This window comes from Urocitellus parryii, chromosome 4, assembly GCF_045843805.1.
Source record: "Urocitellus parryii isolate mUroPar1 chromosome 4, mUroPar1.hap1, whole genome shotgun sequence".
NCBI lineage: Eukaryota > Metazoa > Chordata > Mammalia > Rodentia > Sciuridae > Urocitellus > Urocitellus parryii.
Genome location: NC_135534.1, coordinates 170,546,415 through 170,560,997, shown reverse-complemented (window position 1 = coordinate 170,560,997; position 14,583 = coordinate 170,546,415). Strand labels below are relative to the sequence as shown.

At 32.0% G+C, this 14,583-nt stretch overlaps 1 non-coding gene across 1 annotated transcript; it reads right to left on the bottom strand.

Moving 5' to 3' along the window:
• Positions 1-570: 570 nt before the first annotated feature.
• On the bottom strand, positions 571-698 carry LOC113182171 (small nucleolar RNA SNORA69). Its single transcript, XR_003300686.1, has one exon. It is a non-coding gene; the product is annotated as a small nucleolar RNA SNORA69 (small nucleolar RNA).
• Positions 699-14,583: the final 13,885 nt, after the last annotated feature.

The following is a 14,583-nucleotide window of genomic DNA, read 5'->3' as shown; positions in this document are numbered from 1 at the left end:
GATGTGATTTATTTCTTGATATGAATTTGAGTTATTATGCAGTTTTTTTTTCTTGTTTTTTTTTTTTTTTGTTATTTATTTCAGCCTGAAAAACTACCTTTTACCTTTCCTGCAAAGCAGGTCTGCAAACAAGGAATTCTTTCAGTTTTTGTTTACTTGGGATTTTTTTTCCCTTAATCATTGAAGGCGAGTTTGGCTGGATATAGAATTCTCAGTTTACAGTATTCTAAAACTTCAACTGTGTTATCTCATCATCTTCTAGTCTCCATGGTTTTTTGATGGAAATTCAGTTTTTTAAATGTAAGTTCTTTTCTCTGACTTAAATAATTTTGCGGGGCTTCTTGAATATGAAGATTGATATTGTTCATCTAATTTTGAAGAGTTTTGATGATTATGTTCCAGGTATTTACCCATCCTTTTCTCTGACATTCTATGTGTATACAGGTGCACTTGATATGAAGCCACATGTCTCTGGGACTCTGCTCATATTTTGTTCTGCTTCTCAAACTTGATAGTTTCTATTGAATTAGTTTCAAATTACTCATTTTAATTTGTCTGTGATCTCAAATCTGTTGTTTTGTCAATCTGTCATGATTTTAACCTCCTAAAGGCAAAATAAAAACTGATCAGCATGCCTGTTTTAGTAGGATAGTTGAAATATTTCCAAGAAAAGGAATACCATAATAGCAATCTGCTTTGGGATATTTTCTATTAGCTGCTTTTCACCCCTCTGTGTTTTTAGAATATTTTACTATATCTTTACACTTCTTATAATTTGTTTTTAAAAACTGAACATTGTAGGTAACATATTGTAGTATATCTGATAACAACGTCATCTTACTGAAAATCTGTCTTTGTTTTCTTCTTTTTAAATTAGTCATTGATCTTGTTTGTCTTGTTTCTAGTGATTTGTTCAGTAGCTTTCCTGGGCTAATTTTCTAGATCCTTTATTCCCTTACTATGTGTGCATTGAATTATTTGCTAGCATCTTATTATTTTTTTTAAGGTTGTGTTTATTTTTAAGCCTGAGTCCCTCATTGTCACCTCTGTATCAGCAGAGAGATTGGTCAGAAGATTTTTTCTAAATTCCTCACCTGTTTGTCCTATGCTTTTAGTCAAGAGGATCTTCATATTTAGACTTCAGGAAGCTTGCAAAACGGCCTTGGCTTTAATTTCCTCTGCTTAGGGCTTCAGGATCAGCCATGGTGATTGAATAGGGCCTTCTCCTTTTTCAAGGCTTTCTTAGGCATGTGGCATTTTGTTAGATCTCCAGGAAAAGGTCACCGTTTTTTGGAGTCCCTGAGGGTGGTCTAGTTCTCCAGGTTCTTGTTTGCTGAAACTGAAATCACAATCATAGGCAACATCAATGCTGCCAGCATGTTGTTATTGTTTCAATGATGTCCTAGGGCAGGGCTGTTTCTGTTAACTGATTCTGAATCAAAGCATATATCCATGTATTGTTAGACTGGAGATTATACATGAAACCTCAAGACTGGACAAAACAAAAGAACAGAATATTAACTCAGTAAGGTGCTTTTACCACAGCTAAGTCCATCCTCTTAGTATGATTCAAGGCTTCAGGTTTTTGACTATGTCACCACTAAGCTGCAGAGGGAGGAGGCATGATATTAGTCACATGTCAAAGCATTTCAGATCTTGCTAACTTTACTGAGGCTTCACAGCTTATTTTGGATTTTCAGTATGTTCTGTTTCCTTAATTAATTTCCAGAATTCTGGGATGTGAGACTTTAATGATTTTGCTCATAATTTTGTTAAGGGAGTATGTTTTTATTGAACTCATAATATGACATTCCAGAAATAAAATTAGCCCGTTTGAAAATCTATATTAAATGTGGAATTTTATTTTCTCATGGCAATGATTCATAAGTACACATTTAAGTAAATAGAAACTAATAAGAGCAGCTTTTGAAATGGACAGTTTTTGGGTCTAAGATTACTACCACTGTGATTTTGTAAATGTGGAAAATAAATTAAACTTTAGAATTTAAGTTCAAGGAGTTGAAAACAAAAAGTAAAATTGTAATTGAAAGGAACTAGATTTTTATCTGGCTACTAATATTACAAAATCTTAATATTTTGTATATCTTGGAAACAGCCAATAATTCCAGCACTTAAATGTTAGATTTAAATTGAAGAGAACTATGTTTTTATGTTTTCTGTACCTTATAAAATCACATAAAAACATAATTTCTAAGTGCATAAGAAATTATTTTTTTAAACAAATGAAAAAACTGAAAATGAAAACACCTTCTTAGTTCTTTCTGAAATATACTTTTAAATAATTGCATGAGCAGCTTAATAGGTTTTTGGTTTCTAAATTTTCTTAAAGATTTTTAATTGCCATCCTCATCAATTTGGGCTTTAAATATTTTGCTTAATAATGGAATTATACTTTGCAGTTCACTTTTCTCTATGATTCAAACTAAAATATATGTAACAGTCAAAACCAAAATTTAACATTGTAAACATAGTGAATTAAATTCAATTTAGTGCAATATTTATTAAGGATAAATATTGTTTTAAGATAGTTTAGAAAATGTGGCTGCCAAGAAATTCATTTAATTTTGATCTGTTTTTACTACCTTAAAAAGTCATTAATAAATCTCTTCTTTGTTTCCTTATAAATAAACTGGAAGTAATAATATTACCTGCCTCAAATCTGGTTTGAAGTAATAATATATTACTTTACATCTTTGGATTTCTAGAACATTTAGGGTAATATATATACTATATACCTGCTACTGCATAATAGATGCTTAATAAAGATTAATATGAATTTCTGGATTGAGAATGGACCCTCTACCATGTACATCACAAATATTTTATAAATTCACTAAGTAGAATGAATTAGAGTTTCTGTCCTTGGAAGAGTTATTACAAAATCTTATCTTCACTCCAGATATTGAACTGATATGTGTGGCAACAGAAATTATCTTGTTAAAAGTCACTCTAACATTTAATAGGTGTTTTATATTTATATAAACTAATGTCTTTCTCTTTCCTATGAAAATGTACTCTTTTGACACTGAAGGTTTTAGTAACATCCCTTATAAAACATTTTCAGATTTTGACCTGATTATCTACCAGCTTCTAGCAGACCCATCATTGCCTGCTCATTTTATTTATGTAGTGATAACACAGAAGACGATTGAGACAATGGAGTTGTGTACACAATATAATTGAAAATTTATTACATAATGATGACTTGATACGTTGATCCACTTCACTGATTTTATATATATATAAAACGTATACACGTATCACATGTGTATATATATGTATGTGTGTATGTGTTTGTATATATATATATATATATATATATCGAACTAAAAAGCCTCTAAACAGCAAAAGAAACAATAAGCAAAAAGTATAGGATAAAATATTTATAAACCATATATTTGGTAAGAAGTAAATATCCAAAATATGTAGAGAACTCAAACCAATATCCAAAAAAGGAAAAACAAAAAAAAGAAGAAGATAAAGAAAGGTGGGGGGGGGGAGAAGAGAAATTGCTTTTTAGTATGTATGGGTTTTTTAATATGGTTTAAGAATACCATATGAATTTGAACACTCTTTCTTGTAAACCCCACTTGTGAGTCAGAATAATTAGTCAAATAAATGTTTAGAAAGTTTACAAAGTTTTGATTCCTGACCTACTGTAATGAGTCACTCTGCATTACAGATTGACCAAATGCTTAGAGAATACAATACAGTGTCCAATACCTTGAGCTCATTCATCAAAGACATTTACTCAAAGTCTGCAGAGCCCTTTATCTATTAAAAAAAAGAAAGAAAGAAATACTTTAAAATGTGCTGCTGCTCTTTCATGGTGAGGCATAAATTGTTGTCCCAAGTTAGAAAAATTTCAAAATGCAATTGCTTGATGAAATATCTATTGTCTAGTATCACAATGACATGCTTTTACGAATGGTCACATTTAGAAACATTATTTAATACATGCTTCCTATTTTTTATTAGTACCAAGAAGTACATCATCTTGGATCTCAGAGCTGAATCATAAAGTGACTAGGGAAGTGATGAACAGCATTTCTTTACATAATATGTTCAAAGGAATTTTACATCTTATAAATTTAAGAAAAGGATAGATTTGAGAAATAAGAGTAGGAAAGTATGTTGCAGCAGACAGAATTATCCAGAGAAACAGAACAAATAAGTTGTTGATTAGATAGATAGATAGATAGATAGATAGATTGATTGATTTTAAGAAATTGGTTCACATGATAGTGGAGATTGGCAAATCAAATATTTACAGGATAGAACAGAAGACTAGAGATCTAGGAAAGAATTGTGATTCAAATTCAGATGAGAGTTAAGTGTGGTCGTGCACAGCTACTTGGAGTGGAGGAGCTGAGAAATGATCATGAGTTCAAGGCCATCCTGGGCAATTTAGTGAGACACTGTCTCAAAACAAATTTTAAAAGGGTTGGGGGAGTAACTCAAGGGTTTGATATTCATTTTGCATACTTGCTGCACTGAATAAATTCCCAGTGCCATAAAAATGAATTAATGACAGAGACATAGCCACATTAATGTTTATAGCAATACAGTTCACAATAGCTAAACTGTGGAACCAACCTTGATGCCCCTCAATAGATGAATGGGTAAAGAAAACGTGGTACATATACACAATGGAATATTACTCAGCAATGAAAGAGAACAAAATCATGGTATTTTCAGGTAAATGAATGGTGCTAGAGAAGATAATGCTAAGTGAAGTTAGCCAATTCCAAAAAGCCAAAGGCCAAATGTTTTCTCAGATATAAGGAGGCTGATTCATAGGGGACTTGGGACAGGGAGTATGAGAGGACTAGATAAACTCTAGATAGGGAAAAGAGGTGGGACGGTAAGGGAGGAGGCAGGGGGTAAAAAAAAATGGTGGAACAAGATGGACATCATTACCCTAAATATATGTATGAAGACACTAATGGTGTGAATATTCTTTATATATATTATATACAACCAGATATGAAAAATTGTGCTCTATATGTGTAATATGAATTGTAATGCATTCTGCTATCATATATAATAAATTTTATATCATATATAACAAATAAGAATAAATAAAAAAGATATACAAAAATGAATGTATCAATCAATCAATAAATAAATAATTCCAGATATAAGCCAGGTACACACCTGCAATTCTAGCTATTTAAGGAGTTGAGTCTGGATGATCATAAATTCCAGGCAGGCGGGGCAACCTGGTAGATTTATCAATTTATCAATCAATCTATCTAATATACATATATAAAATCCAGAGCTAATTGACAGAATTCCCTCTTCAGGCAAAATCAGTCCTTTTCTATTGAGGCTTTCAATTGATTATATGAGGAGACTTTTATACATCATGAATAGTAAACTAGTTTACTCTAAGTCTACTGATTTAAAGCAGATGCTCTGTTTTAAGTTTATAGCACCTGTCATCCCAGCTAATTGGTAGGTGGAGGCAGAAGGATTGCAAAGTTTGAGGCTCCTCTGGACAATTTAGAGAGACCCTGTATTAAAATAAAATTTAAAAAGGATTGCATTTGTGGCTCAATGGTATTATACTTACTTAGAGCACTTGAAACCCTCAGTTCAATACCCAGCACTGTGAAACAAACAAACAAAAAGTCCACTCACTTAAATTCCATAGTATTACCTTCAAATACCCTCAAGTAAAAATCCAGATGTCTTCGGCCAAATATCAGAGTAAAGTAGCCCAGACCAGTTGGTCTATCACCCTACCACCTCTTTCTTACTAACCTCTCTTAGTGGATACCAAGAAATACACTGATCATAATTTCTAAAGCAATTTCTTTCCTAGGATGCAGATATTTCAGAATTATTTCTTTTATGAAAATAATGCTTGCCAGGCACAGTGGTGCATGCCTATAATCCCAGAGGCTCAGGAGGCTGAGGCAGGAGGTTCTCAAGTTTAAAGTCAGCCTGAGCAACTTAGCAAGGTCCTCAGCAACTTAATGAAAACCTGTCTCAAATTTAAAAATTAAATAGATAGATAGATAGATAGATAGATAGATAGATAGATAGATAGATAAAAAAGGGAATATGGCTCAGCAGTTCTTGGGCTCAATCTCCATACCTAAAAATAAAAAAGATAATTTTTGAAGTTGAGAATCAGTAATGACTTAAGCACATTTTTAGTCTAGCTTTGTAGCCAATAAGTCGAAAGTGGATTTTCAGCAACTATTCATTTCATTAAATTTAATAAAATACTTTTCATAAATAAAAATAAAAGTCTACAGTGATGGCATTGAAGAAAATGATATTGTAGACATTGTAGAATTATGAAATACTTCAACATGGATATTTCCCTTATAATTATCTTGGTTTTATTTTTCTCAGTTTACTGGGATATATAGCAATGCTCCTTAAAGAACATTCCATTAACTTCTATACTTAAAGGGTATTAATAGAAATTAAGTGAATACAAAAGATGTTCTGTATTCAAGTAAGTTTGAGAAACATTGATCAGACCTTGCCTCAGTCATCTTTTACTGCCTTACTCCTCTAGAAAATATAAGTGTGCACAGTGAATGTTCTTCTAGAACAGGAGATATAGTACATCATTTTTTTTGATGCCATGTTGAACCACTGCTGCAAAAATGTATTTTGAAATATTCTTCTTGGTTTGAAACTTTATTCTTCCTTTTCAAAATTTCATTGAATTCTCAAGCACTCACAAATATATATATATTAAGTAACTAATTAATTTATTTTAATTAGGTATATAGGCAGCTGAATGCATTTTGATTCACTGTGCACAAATGCAGTAAAACTTTTCATTTCTCTGGTTGTACCCAATGTAATGTCTCACCGCATGTGCACTCATACATGTACCTATAGTAATGATGTCCATCTCATTCCACCATCTTTCCTGTACCAACCCTCCCCTTCCCCTTGCCCCATAAAAATTTCTATGTTTTTCCCATGCCCCATCCCCTCTATTATGGATTAGCATCCACTTATCAGAGAGAACATCGGGCCTTTGCTTTTTGGGGATTGGCTTAATTTGCCATAATGTTATTCTCTTTTAATGCTGAATAATATTCCATTGTGTATACATACCACAGTTTGTTTATCTGTTCATCTGTTGAAGGGCATCTAGGTTGCTACCACAGTTTAACTATTGTGAATTGAACTACTATAAACATTGATGTGGGAGACTGCAAACACATATTTTTTAGGGTCATTTTTTTCTTCAAGAAAGCCTACTTTAGGCTGGACATGGACGCAATCTCTATTTTGAAATAAACAATTTTTTTTTAAACAACTGGAATCTTCAGTACCAAAAAGAAAGCAAACAAGCAAATAAAAAACAAAAAAAAATGTATCTTTGTTTTTATTGAGATTATGTGCAATTAATATATCAGTTTGAGGAATTGGCAACTTAATATTGTTTTCTGCTCCATATGTATGTCTCTCAAACTGTGTAGATATTGTTACTGGGGGTCCCAGCTAGAGGCTTGACTTCAATAGTCCTAATAAAACACGTTTGATCACCTGGCACATGAAAAATTTAGGAGAGAAATAGTGAAATTTTAAAAAAAGTGAATTTATTTTTTGTTTGACCCAAACAAGGAAAACAGCTAGACTAGAAATATGTCTTCCATGTATTGACAACAGCTCAAGATTATATAGAGGAAGAACAAAAGCTGAGAGCTATGCATATGTGTTTTCAGTCTGGTCAGGTTATGTGGGTTACACATCTGGTTTTATGGATGGGTTCAGTTGGCCAGGGGTTGGAAGAAGTCTCTATCTTCTGTTCTCATCCTGAGATCATTGCTTACAAGATCCTGAGATAGATAAATACCTTTAATAACAGGTTAAAGGAACAAAAATAAGTTAGGACTGAATGTCTGAATTTTTAAAAGTTTTTTTTTTGTTGTTGTTGTTTTATAGGAGATAGGGTATTTTTAAATTTCCCTCATCAATGTATGATGATTGTGTTTGTTATTCTAGTATCAGAATATTATGCTTATTAATACTACTAGAATTAAAATAACTTTTCTAGATCCCTTCAGAATTTGCTGTAGGAAATTGAGTTGCTTGTGATTAGAACATTCTTTGTCATTTTATATAAAGACACACATACACTCACAAAATTCTAAGTACATATGTGTGTATGTGTTTATATAAATTATATAAGTAATGGACTTCTCTCCTAGGTAGATAATCTGAGCACTCAGGCTTCAAAGGTTGTAAAACATTTATCTGATTTCACCTTATCCCCAATAATGCTGACTTCTTTCTTTCTCACTGTTCTGCCAAAGAAAAGAGCAACAGCTATACTCTTCCCTTCTAGAAGGGGATAATTTCTGGGCTTTTAATTCATTTAACTTTGCATAAATTCTTACAGCTCTTATAAATTTATATCAAACTAATATTTTCATGTTTTTCTCATTAGAATGGAGAAACATTTCTTTGCTACTTGCTACATTCAAAATAGAAGCATCCTTATTTAAATATGTTTAATTGATCCATTAAAGGACTTTACTATTATAACCTTGTTTATTTTACACAATAAATTCATTCTCCTTAATTACTTACAGTTGTTTTATTCATATATTTCATAATTAACAATAAAGCAAATATATTTATATTAAAATAAGAGAATTTGCATACAGTCTTGATTTCATATATCATTTATTATTTTTATTAAACTGTGAGCTATTGAAACCTATATCACTTTATTATTGATAAAGGAAAAGCATATATCAGGAGAACATAATAGAGAATTTAGAAATAGCACCACTACATATCAAAATTAATTTATAATTAAGTTTTTAAATATAAATATAACATGTGTTTGTGCATATACTATCATCACTTGGTCCCCATGGAGGACTGGTTGCAGAATCACCATGGATACCAATATCTGAAGATGCTCAAATCCTTTATAGAAACTGGCCTTGTATTTACATATAACCTACTTACCTCCTCCTATACACTTTAAATCATCTCTAGATTACTTATATTACCTACTTCAATGTAATGATATGTAAATATCTGTTTTACTATGTAGTTTACAGAATAATGACAAGAAAAAAATGTGTAAGCATTTAATGAGGATTTATTTTTCCAGATACTTTTGATCCAAAGCTGGTTGAATTTATAGATATAGAACCCACTGATATGAAAGGCCAACAGAACTAATTTATAAAACATTCCATGAAAATAAGATTTAAGGGGCTGGAAATAAAGGTGCAAGGACAATAAACAGGAATGGTGTTGCAGAAAGTAGAGGAATTCAGTTCACACGTGAGCACATACGGGGCTTACATGTGTAAGAAGTTAAGACAGTTTAAAAAAAAAAACAGCAAATACCTGGATTCAAAACAGGATTCTATGATTTCAAACTTCCTTCTGTTTCTATTGCCCTGTACCACTGGATTGAAATTGAGGAACAGAAATAGAATGTGCTTAGAAAGCTGTTTCTGTTAGGACAGTGACCAATTATACCTGGAAGTCTAGGTAGGAAGCTCATCACTGTAATGCTGATTTTTTACAGTTTCTTGTCAGTTGGCTCCTTCCCTTCACAGACCTTCAACTGTCTCTCTCAAAATCAAACTTCTCTTTATGGATGCCCTTAAGCTCAGAACTTTTAGTAAACCTGGCAGGGGAAAAAAAGGAAGAAAATTCAATAATACCAAAATTTTTCTAAGTGATTGAACAAAAAGCTCAGAGAACAATGTTTGTGTATTTGGCAAGGACATGTAGGAGGTGATATTATTTGTATGGTCAGGAATATCCAGGAATATCAGATACTATTTCTTCATTGGCAGGGCAGTGAGATTGAGAAATTTTTTTATGAACTCCTGAGAAAAATACTATGTGTTATAAAAAAATTGAGGTAGAAAGACAGAAGAAAAGATTGAAAGGGATGCAATTCTTATCCACTCAGGTAAAGAATACTTTAGAAAAGATTATTCTCAGATGGAGGAAAGTGATTCTGTAGAATTATTAATGATAAAGCAAGAAATCTCTGAGCTGGAAAAGTTCAAAACCTCATTCTGTGTGGAAACAGTTGTCTATTCATATAATGTGTGCTCTTATACTCTCTCTCATTCAATTCAGTATACCTTATTGCACCCCACAAAACCTGGCATGTTGCTATAGATTCATTACATGTAAGGGACATGATAGAAAAGCTTCCTTTCTGAATTATGAGATGCTCCTCCAAACAGGTAGGCCCTGTGGGAGAGGCAAAAGATGAGGTTTTCTTAATTTCATCTCTGTTGGTTTTTTTTTGTTTGTTGTTGTTTTAATCTACTTTGAAAAGGAAGTGCAAAAAAGATTGAGGAGGGAGTCTAGATGTCATCCATCCTGATTTAACTTCTGCTTCTCAGGACAACAGAACCTGACATAATGCTTCTGGTTTTGCATATGTTTGTGCTAATGTGTCGTGGGAATTTAAACCACCTTTTTGCCATCGTATTTTTAATGCAATGCTGTGTCAATTAGGTACTAAAAGGCAGTTGGTAAAAATGATACTTTTAATTAAAATATAAAAGTATTAGTAAGACAACATGTATGCTTCCATTGTGTTGATTTAAAATATACTGTTTTAATAAATGTTAATGCAAACATTTATGAATAAATTTACATTTAGAATTGGTGTAAAAAAAAGTAACTGGCAATAGCCATCCAAAATAACACATTGTATGTGGAGGTATAACTTCCAACAAAACAATTCTTTTGCAAGTAAAGGAATATGATATTCAAGGCAAACAAAACATTGAAATGCAGTGCACTTTTAAGTCAGCAGCAATTCAAAAGGTTGATGTCTGGGCTTTGTTCATAAGCATGCTACAAAGTCAGCCTGAACAGATGGAACCCCATCTGCAGGGTGTCTATATCTGTAGTAATGTTCTATAATGTGCTGATATATAAAATCTATAAATAGAAAGCTCAGTAAATTAGTGCCCCTTTTACACATTGTAACAAGCTGAAAATCTTAAAAATCTCAGCTAATTGGTTAAAGAAAAAGAGTGTCTGATCACCTTATGGTTTATAGTCTTGTTTGATAGTAATATCAGCATGCTTACTATGATTGCCATCCTAGACTATTCTGTGAAAAAAAGGAAGGGAAAAAAGAAAAGAAAGAGGAAGACAGCCAGATAACACATAGCAGTTAGGATCACAAAGTTCAAAAGTGGTTTTTAACCTGAAAAGAATTCAAGTATAAAGATTGATTTATTTAGATGGTAAAATGATGTTGACTATTAGTTTTAAAGAGTAAAATATTCTACCAGTTTGTGTTTGAGTGGATTGAAAAGCTGTTTACTGTCACTACATTAAGAATTCATCTGTCAATGTAATTATTTAAAAATTTAATAATCAGAGATATTTCCATTTTTCCATAGAGATAATCTTTCATGATTTTATTGTTTTTCCCCATAAGGGAATTAAGATAAAACAACCCAGAATGCTTTAGAAAAGTTTATAATGCAAAAAATACGTTTTTTTATATTCAATAATTGTATTATTTTATTCAAATGCTCAGTATCTGTACACGGGGTATGTAATCTTGGACAATTTGGTAGATCTTTCTTTTTGTCAGATTTCTCATCTGAAGAACGGATATTTCAAGTATATAATCTCATTAGGCTTTTATGAGAATTAAAAGAGTTTAGATATACAAATAACCTAGAGCTTTATCTCACATGAAATATGTTTAGTGAATACCAAATATTACACTATGAAGTATACTTTTGGTCAGCTCCATCCTCCCTCCACCTGGCTCCCCAGGCTGAGACTGGGTACATGTTGTTACCTCCTCCACTTAAAAAAAAAAAAAGTTCATTTAAATCTTTTTTTCTCTAATATAATGTTTTACTGTAAGACAGATGTACCTGAAATTACGAATTTACAGGTCAATTTTCAGAATATTCTTATAATTTACTTGGGTAGATTCCTGCTTTGGTTTTGGCTATCCTCATTATTCTGGTTAATGGAAAAAAATTCATGATTCTCCCTTATTTTTCTCAATGTGTTTGCTATATTTCTTATGAAGGTTCTTTTTTCCATAAACTACTCTTTCTTTTCCATAATCTTGTTTCCCTTCCCATTTCTCTTGAATTTATAGATTAACATGATCTATTTCTTCTAGTGATTCTTCAGGCCTTTCCCTTCTTATCATACAAGTAATTCCTGCTGTGATCAATTCTTCGCACCGAAACAGAACGAGTGCTCCTACTAATGAAACTATAAGACTCTGGGACGGCAAGTATATTTGTAAATAAGAACGTGGGCTTATTAGGATTTTGTGCTTTTCATCACTTCCAAAGTTGTCCATACATGGTTACAAAAGGCTCTGCTGTTCTCACTCCAGAGAAAACAGGTAGAGGATGTGCCATCTCTGTGCATGCCAGACAGCTCATATGCTGGACCACTATGTCTCCAAAGACCTCATCCTTGAAGCCTCTCCTAGAGTCGACTCCTTCTCAGAAAATGGTATTGCAAACAAAGTTAATAAACATTTGTCCTCCTCTTTGCTTGTGAATAATGGGAAGGGTAGTTGATGTAAATTGTTCAGATGGACTATGTTTATAAAAGTAGTTTGTGTTTTAATTAAAAGGTAAAACTAGACTCAGTTTAATTAAAGTTTTTTATTAATGAGGAAAGTCAGGTATAATTTTCAAATGGTCCCTCACAAAATATATGGGAATGGAATAAAAATACTTTAATTATTGTCCTTGAATCAATAAAGAAAAATATAGTACCTCAGTTTCTAGTTTTTTTAAAATTTGTTTTGTTTTTGGTCCTGGGCTACATCCTAGCCATTTTTATTTTATTATTTTATTTTATTTTGAGGATCTCACTAAGTTACTGAAGTTTTGACTAAATTGTCGATGCTGATCTAGAACTTGCAATCTTGTCTCAGTCTCCCAAGTCACTAGTATGACAGGCATGTATCACCATGCTTGGCTCATTTTCTGTATTATTATAAGAAGTTGGGGAAAAAAAGAAGTTGGAATTATCCTACACATTAAGAAATAGGGACAAGTTTTATAAGAGTGGAATTATTTCATTTTGGAGATAATTACAAACACTTCTCAGAGGAGAAAATGATGGTAATATATTGGAATTTCCTAACTTTTCTTTCTTAACTGTTCTGCACATCAAAAAAAAAATTTTTTCATAGACCTTTTCTAAAACAGATATTTGGGCGACACTCCCAACCTACTGAATCAGAATTTCCATCTCACGTGTGTGTGTGTGTGTGTGTGTTACTGAGCATTGTTGGTGTTCTACCTGGGGTGTTCTACCACTGAGCCTCATTTCTAACCCTTTATTTTCTGTTTCTGTTTTGAGACAGGGTCTTGCTAAATTACCTATGTTGGCTTAGAATTTATAAGCCTCCTGCTTCGGCCTCCAAAGTAGCTCCAGATTATAGGCATGTACTATTGTGCCTGGCTCATCATCTGCCATTAATTATCATGTGCAAATGCTCTACAAAACTACTACTCTAAGCTTTGAAGTACATATTTTTAATTTGAAATACAAAATATATCATTTTAATGCATTCATTTTACAACAATTACAAGAATAAGAATACAAAATAGATGAAAATAACCAGAAATGAATTTGCCATGATATTCAGATTATTGTCATAGTTTGAAAGAAGAGTAAGTTTTAAAATATATGTTGGGGAGGCTTTGGAGGAGCAATGAAATCAAATGAAGCTAAAAATATTAAATATTACAAAATGAGTGATAAGATAAATAAGAAGTTGTTTTGAAGAGTCGCCACTCACTTATTTTCACCATTTAGCACTGAATCAAAATTAATGCTTATACTATTTATTTAAATTACTTCATTCTATTTGGAAAAAAATTGATTTTTTCTGACTTTAAATGTTCTAGAGTCTTTATATTATGCACTCCTTTGGCAGTTTTAACCTTGATTTCTATAACATTGGTTAATTTCTCAGACCCTGGCTTAAGTGAAAATGAGATCACATTTCTTTATAATAATAGAAAAATTTGCAGTTCTAAAATCCTATTTATTTGGACTCTGCTTTCTAATGTTTCATTTACATTTTGTAAGGAGCTTAATTGAAGCCTAATTCAGCTTTGCCAAAGAATTACTAATATCCTTATCAAATAAATCGGGAAGATAATATTCTGAAACAAATCCTCTCCCTTACACAAGAACTGAGTTCAGTCATTTTCAAAAGCAAACTTAATGTGAAAAGACATGATGGAATCTATCAGTATTGATTAAAAGAAAGTTGAACGGCAAAAGTGTTTATTATTAAAATAGAGTAATTCTGATTCTTTTGGATAGCAAAATATAGATTGCATATAGAAATGTGCATTAAGTAAACATTTAACAAAATAATCCCACAGTATGTGCACTCATGTGGCAACCATCTGAGACAACAAAAGGAACACTTATCAGTATTTTGGGTTCTCTAACTGCCTCATCACAGTAATAATATTCTGTTTCTCCTCTAAAGATATCGATATTATGAATTTTATGATAACCATGTCTGTTCTGTTAAACCAAAATGATTGATAATGAGATATATCTGAC